The 8,477-nt window shown below is 63.1% G+C and overlaps 1 long non-coding RNA gene across 1 annotated transcript in view; it reads right to left on the minus strand.

Annotated features, from left to right (window-relative positions):
• Positions 1-214: 214 nt before the first annotated feature.
• LOC121100522 overlaps positions 215-8,477 on the minus strand; it is a 28,053-nt gene continuing 19,790 nt past the window's right edge. The window contains exons 2-3 of the long non-coding RNA XR_005832277.1: positions 1,932-2,042; positions 215-513 (exon numbers count right to left, since the gene is read on the minus strand). This is a non-coding gene — a long non-coding RNA (uncharacterized LOC121100522). The remainder of the gene's footprint in view (positions 514-1,931; positions 2,043-8,477) is intronic.

An 8,477-nucleotide genomic window follows, 5' to 3' on the forward strand; every position in this document is an offset into this window, starting at 1 on the left:
CACAGAATCACACTCACAGATACACACACACTCAGACATGCACACAGATACACACTCACAGATACACACACACACTCAGACATGCACACAGAATCACACTCACAGATACACACACACTCAGACATGCACACAGATACACACAGATACACACACACACACTCAGACATGCACACAGATACACACTCACAGATACACACACACTCACACACAGAATCACACACACAGATACACACACACTCAGACGCGCACACAGATACACATACAAGGCAGGCATTAAGCGTGACCAGGGCCTGGGGCAGGGACAGGAGCACCTGTTGGGCCCAGGCTTGGGGTGGAGGAGAGGGTGGCGTGGAGTGTGAGCCTGGTGTGCTGCCCGCAGTGTGGACCAAGGACAGCGGCCTGGGAATCGCGGAGCAGCCTGAGATCCGCAGAGCCAGCACCAACAGCTCCACAGGTGACTGGTGTCCGTCCCTCCTGAGCAGTGCTGCCGTGGACAGGACTGTGGTGGCCGAGCTGCAAGCCAACAACACTGCGGTCAGCAGAGGGCCTGGGCAGGCAGACTTCCAGGACGGCACGCGTGGTCCTGCCCCACGCCGCTCCTGCGACCACGCGACACGTGGCATAGGGATCCTGAAGATGTGAGTCAGTGACACATGAGCCGACCTTCCAGGAGGGAGGCTCTCGGGCGGGCCTGGCCTCCTCACAGGAACCCTCGAGAGCACAACCTTCTCTGGCCGGCACACAAGGGAGAGGCCGGGTTCTGCGTGCCCATGCTGGCTGGAGGACGGAGCCCCCACTGCCCCCACCCCCAGGCAAGGCCCCCAGGGGTGGCCTCTGGGACAGGCAGAAGGAAACAGGGCCCGCGGCCCTCCAGCCCCAGCACTGAGGTCCCGCAGCCCCGGCGGCCTCTTGTCTCGGCCTGGTGAATTGGCACAGAGCCAGCCGTGCCGGACCTCTGCGCACAGGCAGAGCGGAAAAGCCAGTGTGGGTGCTTCCCATTTGCTTATTTTTATGATAAAGCACACGTAAGGAAATTTACCATTTTATGTATTTTAAAATGCACGATTCAGCGGCATCACGCACATTCGCAGAATCGTGACCATCACTTCTACCTGGTTACCGACCCTTTGGCGAACAGTGGCCCCAGATTCGGGTCTCCGAAAACTCGTCTGGTGAAAGTTGTGGGTCTCGGCCAGAGGCCGCGGCCACCGCGGGAAGTCCCTGCTGGCCGTTCACCAACCAGGCCACCATGTGGACCGTTTCCTCCTGGCAAGCCCCACCTGTGTTTACTTTCTCCAGGCTGCCTGGGGAAACTCCACACCCAGCCCTCCAGGGTCAGCCTGCCGGAGAACATTCCACCCACTGCAAACCTCGGGCGCTGCGAGGACATGAGCCCGGGGATGCTCAAGGGTGTGCTCCCCAGTGAGGGATGGGAAGGCATCTGCCCTGCTCTTGACCTGGGGCACCAAGGGCCAGCAGGCACCTTCCCCAGGCATTCCTGGGCATCCTGGCTGCCACCCACAGCCCAGGAATTTTCCAGGGGAGGAGCTGGTGTGGAGGGTGGGGGCACTGGTCTGCACATGGCTGTCTTTGTGACAGGGTGTGCACTGACTGGGCCTGCAGGCACTGCTGGCCCGCGGCAAGAATCTTACTAGGTTGCAGACCCCAGACTTTTCCCAGCACCTGCCACCTGAGTTTATATGGGGTCTACTGGGCCCAGGCCAGGGTCCAAATAAACATGCCTCCTTCCTGGAGAGGAGTTTCTGTTTCTGCTAAATGCAGCCGCTCCCTCTGACCTCTCCGTGAATCCATCCACCCACACAAACATAGATACATATCTATACATATTCATATATGAATAAATACATACTCATATAAACGCAGATGCACACGACAGGCCTCAGGAGCCCGCCACTGCCCTGGAGACCTACCTTCCCGTCCCTGCAGCCAGATGGACATCGGGGGTGGGCATGGGGCTGGTGAGGGGCGCAGGAGTTCGGTTCCTCTTTGTGCACACCAAGGCTCATCCTAGAATCTTCTTTCTGCCCATCAAATAATGGGAGGAATGAACCACGTAAACCACCCTGGCCCCCTCAAGTCCGCAAGCAGCAGCTTTCTTATTCGAGATGTTTTCATCTCTGCAGGAAACTCAAACGAAGGTGCAGCCCCTCCGTCAGCACTCAGCACTCGGGACACCGCCCCTGCCCACCCTCACCCCGGGGAAGGGCCCCGTGAGCCCCTGGCTGGCGGGACGGCATCGGGAAGGATAAGCGGGATCCAGGAGCAGGGGGCGAACAGGGTGGCTGCTGTGAAGTCTGATCGCACGCGCAGACAGGCACGGCTCCCATGCCCCTTCCCACTGCTCTTAACGCCCATGCCGCTCCTGAAGTGATGACTTTAGGAACTTAAAATGGAACTACAGTGGGCTTGATTTGGGGACCAAAGCTACCCCAAGGTGTAGGCGATGTGACCTCCATGTCACAGCCCCACACACGAGCACGCACGCTCTCGGAATGACATACTTCACACTTGTTACCTGGCTGGGCTCGGCAGTGCGGGCCAGCGGCTCCCCCTTCCGCCTGAGGGCTCCCCCTCCCGTCCCGAGGGCTCCCATGGAGGATGAAGGTGAAACCCCCGCTGTCTCTCAGGAGGGCTGTGCGCGTGGAGGACACACGCAGGACACGCAGAGCTGGGGTGTTAACGGCCCTGGGCACGGTCGGGGGAGGGGGGTGGGAACCCGGCCGGAGCCGGCACGTCTGGGCCACCCCTGGAGCGCACGGGGTCTCCCACAGGCAGGTTTAAAGGCGTGTCCTCTAAGTTCTTCTCCGAGTTGGTTATTTTACAGAACTCAACAGGTGTCCCTCTAATGATGGCACGCCGCTGTCCCGGCCCCGTGGGAAGACTGCCTGGGGAGGAGGCTGGTTGACCCCCACAAGGCGGCGTGCCCTACTTCCCAGTGGGATTCGGGGCCTTCCTCACCTGAGACCTGAGGCCCCCCAGCACTGGCTGTGTGGCTTCCTCTGCCCGGGGCTCGACACCCGCTCCCATGGGCCCAGAGCACCTACCCTGCCCGCTAATGGGTCTGCCACCTGGTCCCAGGTGCTGGGATGCCACGTGTGCCCTGGGACCCCCACTCCTGGGGTGGGATGCGTGGGGTGGCGGCAGGCCCATGCTACAGCGGGAAAGGGTGGGGGGTTCTGGGGCAGGAGTCCTAGTGGCCAGAGGGGACGGAGTACCCGATCCCCACTGTCCACCCAAACCCATCCGCGTCCCAGCAACCAGAGGCTGCGTGTTCTATGGAGGAAACAGTCCTGGCGTGTGGAGGGGCCAGCCTGCTCCCGTCCCAGGACTGGGGAAGCCCCAGCTGCCAGGCCGGCTTCAGAGCTCCTCACCCACCGACCCAACACCCAGGGGGTGTGCCCCCAAGCAGGCCGGGACTCCAAACTCCGCACACGGTGCCCCGGCCAGCAGGGTGGCGGACGTCCCCACCCCTGGTTTATGGCCCTTGTCTGGGCTGCAGTATTTCCCTTGGCAGGACATTGCCCTCCGCCCCCGGCTCGGTGCCACCCACAGCTCACTTCCTCCCAGCCCGATCTATCTCAGGGTCAGGCTCCCACGTGGAGAAACGAAAAGCCAGGGCAAGTCCCCTGCCGCTTCCCAGGAAAGTCCCTACGGAGCCCCGCTCCTGCCCGACATTTCCACGAGGCTCAGTTTAGCCCGAGTGGGAAAGGGGATTTCTCTCTCCTGAGAGCCTGAGAGTCTGACAGGCACCCCGGTGCCCATCACACCCCCTAATGCAGCCCTGGTGGCCATCAGGCTCCTGGGAGAGGGGCCCTCACTGGACGGGCCGCACGAGAAGAGGTAAGGGGGCATCTCACATGCCCCACCACGGGGCGCTAGAACCCCAGCCTTCCTCAAGACTTCTAGAGCTTTCCTGGGGCAATGGGGTCTGCAGTTACCTTCCAGGAACCAGAGGTCCCTGCAGAAAGGGGCCTCGAAGCAGGTATATTTGGGGGTCAGGGCAAGGAGATGGACAGAACAGGACGGCATCCTGGGCTTCAGCCAGTATGGCGGCCCCTAGGGACCCTGCTCGGGGACAGTTCCCTGGAGGAGCTTGACACGCACGCAGGAAACACGCTCAGCCCCTCCTCCTTCTCACCCTGGCCTCACAGCATCTCTGGGCCTCGGCATCCCCCTGGAGCCTTGTAAGGCCACCTAGTCCCGGCCCCCAACTCCAGCCCTCCTAGACCCTCCACCACCAGAGTCCCTCTCGTGGCCACGAGGCCCTTCCCTTTGAGCTTTGCTCTCTTCAAGTTCAAGGAGTCTCTGCTGCTGTTCACTGACTTTCATCCAATGAGCCCGTGATGGGTGTCCACACTGTGCTAGACCCCTCCCAGCACAGACCCTCGGGAAGGAGGCACCGGGACAGCCCATCAAAGTCCGGGGGGCACAGAGGTGCTTAGAGAGCAGAGCAGCTGCGCTCAGAGAGGTCCCAGGTCTAGGCAGGCCGGGCATGGCCTGAAGGGATGGGCCTTTGAGATTGAGAGCTGGGCACACACTCCACCCTGGTGTGAAGAGGCACCTCCCTTCATCTCCCAGGAGGGCAGGTGTCCCCTCCCAGCCCTGCTTGAGCCAGCACTCTCCCCACTGACCTGGGTGACTCCACTTTCACACGGGGTTTCCCCAGGGGCTGTGTCTGTGGCAAGGAGCCTGACCAGGAAATTCCCAGAGCACAGTCAACGAGGGAAAATGGGCCTCAAGCCAGGCCTGGCAAGGTCAGGCCCAAGGAGCTCGACATGGAGGCCAGGGCTCCAGCTGCTCCCAGGGCAGGGGAGTGGGGCGTCCCTGCAACCCCGCAGGCCTCCCCTACAGGGACAGTGCTCGTCTGCCTGTGCATGGCCGGCACGTAGTCATGCAGTGAACTTCAGGGATGAGGGTGAGGCCCATGGGGCCAGGGAACAGCAGACTCACTGTAGCCAGCAAGGGGCAGGGGGACAAGCAAGGGTGCTCAGGCCGCGAGAGTGGGGTCTCTGTCTGGGAAGTGACCCCAACTCTGAACGCAAGAGGACCGGGCAGGGACAGAGGGCAGTTGCAGAGCAGGGCACAGTGCCCATGGGGGTCTGGGGTTCGAGGTCACCAGCTGCCCCGAACCCGTGGGTGCAGGAGGGAGGCGCCAAGCGCGTGGGGCAGGGCAGGTGTCCGTGGACGGTGGGGCTCTGAGCTGGGGAGGGGCTCAGGAACCTGGGTGTGGGGTCACAGAGAAGTCTGGAGGGGAGGGAGGTGCAGGGCATGTGCCCTGGAGAGGGGAAGAGAGGCCCTGGAGGTCCCACCCCCACCCGCTGCACGGCGAGGCCGCGCTGCGGCTCTCTGATACAGCGGTCCAGTCAAGTACATTCACCAGGGCAAGCGGCCACGCGTTCCCGCGTCCTGGCCTGCCCTGGGGGCTCCACAGAGAGCGTGGCCGTGGCTGGGGCGTGGCTGGGGCGTGCGGCATGGGGCACAGGAGCGCTTGTGTGCCAGAGTCCCTGTCCGCGTCGGCCACAGTGCTCTTGCTCTTGTGAGACAGGTGTGCCTGGGGTCATCATGGTGAAGGGAGCCTGGGGTCTGCGAAGGGGGGCACAGCAGGACGCAGGGTCTCTGGACCCCCTCGGAGGAGCCCCCCACTACAGGGGGCGCCAAGCTCAGGGGAGAGGAAGCCTGGGCCTCCCTGCCACCCCTTTGCAGGCTGATAGCAGTGGGCACTTTGTTCCTGCCCCCCATGTGCCCACTGGATGGGGACTGACCTCCCGCCTCCTCCTTCCAGGCAGGACCTCCTTAAGCCCCTTCATCGTCCCCACAGCAGATGGACACCCTTCCCACTCTGGTCCCTGCCCTTGAGGTCAGGGTCCCCCTAGATCCGTGGGGCCCACACAGAACTCACGTGTGTTCTCCCAAAGTGACCCCACTGACCAGAGTCTCCCACTGCAGCCTCCTCTCCTATTAGGCCCGGGACACAGGGTCCTCTCTGACCACCGGCCCCCACCCTGCTTGCGGCCAGCCCTCTCACACTCTCTCCCTGCTGCTTCTCTCCAGGAAAGACTCCAAAATCAGCGTCCCAGCCCCTGATGTCATCCCAGATGTACCTTGGTGAGAGCCAAACCCCAACACACCCAGAACTAGCACGCCCACAGCCCCTCATTTCTGCCGGTTGATATTCTCAGGCCCACTCTCCCCAGCCCTCACCTTGGCGTCCCTCCACGGCCTCCAGGGGACCTCCAGATGCCATTCCACCATGTCCCTCCCTGCTCTGGCTCCTGGCAGCTCCCCAGATCCACCAGACAGAGCTTGCCCCCACCCTACGATCTCCCTCTGCTCTGGCCCCCAGGGCAGCTCTCTTCCTGTCGCCATACCTGCCTGCCCCCCTCCTGTCTGTGCCCAGGGGGTGGCGTCCACTCGTGGGCAGTGACAGTGGACACCTGCCATGTTCTCTGGAGTCTACTTGCTGATAACCCGGCCACATCCTCACATCCTGACACCCTCCACGCCCCTCACCGGCAGCCCTGGCCTCACCTGTCCTAACCTCTGAGCACCTCCAGAAATAGCTCCTTGATTCTCCCCATTTCATAGGTGAGGGAGTTAGGCCCAGAGTGGTGGGCAGCCTGCCCCAGGCCACACAGCACAGAGGATGGCGCTCACTCAGAGTGAGGTGGTCCTGCCTGGCCCCTCGCCGGCCAGCCGACTAGCAGGAGCGCCCCCAAAGGGAAGCAGCTTGGGAGAGAAAGCCCAGGCCACCCACATGTCCTACAGTTCGACTGAGCTACAGGAGGGGCATGGAGCCGGATGGCGCGGGACCGGCAGCCGAGGGGGTCGTGGACACGTGCTGCCGCGAAACGCAGCCGCGATGGAGCCTCAGCAGGAACAGCAGAAGCCAGGGCCCCAGCCGGGGCCTGCTGCATCGCTGCACGGACCTGAGGAGCCGATCACGCTGGGCGGAGTCGGGCCAGCCGCAGCGCGTGGGCAGCGCACTACGTCTGGAAGCCGGGCGTGGCCGCCAGCCGGTCGCACTGGGAGCACCGCAGCTAGGGCAGGGAGCAGGCGCCAGGCGCGGCCGGGCACACGGGAGACCCCCTGCCCTGAGGGCTGAGGTGCGGTACCCGGAAACACTCACATTGTCAAAATACTTTCAAGATTTGAGAGAAAAAAGTCCACGTGAGAGGTATTACTCCTGGTATTTTGAGGAAAGAGAGTTAAATTTCAAATAATCCCCAACCCGATCACACGCCCGTTCAGACACGTGTCTGCACGACGCGCGTGCACTGGGTTGTGGCCCCGGCCCGGCGGCGGCGGCCGGCGAGGAGCCAGGGCCCCAGAGCTCGAGGAAAGCCGCCGGGTTCGGGGCTGCGGCCGCGCAAACAGGTCCTCCGGGAGACGGAGCGATTGAGTAATACAGCGACTTTCTTAGAAACCGAGAGTTTCAGAACACGAAAAGGTGACACAGATACAGCGCGAGCGGGTTAGCAGCCCTCCCGACACGACGCGTCATAGGGAAACGTCCACAGCGCCTGCAAAGGTCCCGGCGCCTTCGCTACACATTCCGTACGGCGGGTCCCACGAATCACCTAGAAAGCATGCTGCCGGTCACCGGTCACGTGTGGTCTGGCCCGGGGCCTGGTGTGAACGGTCGGCGGGAGGGACCGGAGAAGTGGCGAATGCAAGCCCGCGACGGGCCGGTGAGGCTGGGAGGGAGGGCGCAGGGCCTCCGGAACGGACCGCAACGCACGGCAGTGGCCGAGCTTTGGACATGCTGAGCTCCGCACAGAATCACGGCTGTAGTTCGCTATCAACACCTTGAAGGAATAAAAACCCACACATCCAGGGAGAAATTTTATTAAATCTAAAACCAAAACCAAACCAAAAAACAAAAGAGGCTGGAAAGAAGGGGAACCGAAGGAAGGGCTCTTCCTCACGGAGAAAGGCCAGCCAGTAAACAAGGGCGCCCGTGAAACCAGAACACAGTCCCCTGGAGCCCCCACCGGGACCCCCGCCTCGTCCTGGGACCAGTGGTGGGGGCGGAGGCCACCAAGAAGGGCCGCTGGGGGCTGCGGTGGGGCGCCCCGCGGGACTCCGTAGTGCGCCTGCACCAGGGAGTGGTCCCGGCCCCGCGGCCAGGAGGCCAGAGTCGGGGGGCCCCACGCCAGGCACCTGTCTGCTGAGAGCAAGCACCCACAGCACCCACGGGGCCCGGCCGGAGACGCTCCACGTGGAGCTCGGCGAGCCGCTGGACTGGGGGCTTGTCCGCAGCACCCCTGACATTCGGGGCAGCCCCCTCTGCGTGGCGGGGCCGAGCGGCACCCTGCTCCACGTGAAGCCGCGCGACCCTGGAGGGCAGCACGTCCCTCCGGAGGGCGGAGTTAAGGTTAGGAAGGGCGGCGCTAGACCCACCCTCCAGGTTCCAGGAGCCGGGGAAGGGACCCCGGAGGGGCAGTGAGGCCCAGAGT

The sequence above is a fragment of the Ursus maritimus genome, unplaced genomic scaffold (assembly GCF_017311325.1).
Source record: "Ursus maritimus isolate PB19 unplaced genomic scaffold, ASM1731132v1 scaffold_4, whole genome shotgun sequence".
NCBI classification, from domain to species: domain Eukaryota; kingdom Metazoa; phylum Chordata; class Mammalia; order Carnivora; family Ursidae; genus Ursus; species Ursus maritimus.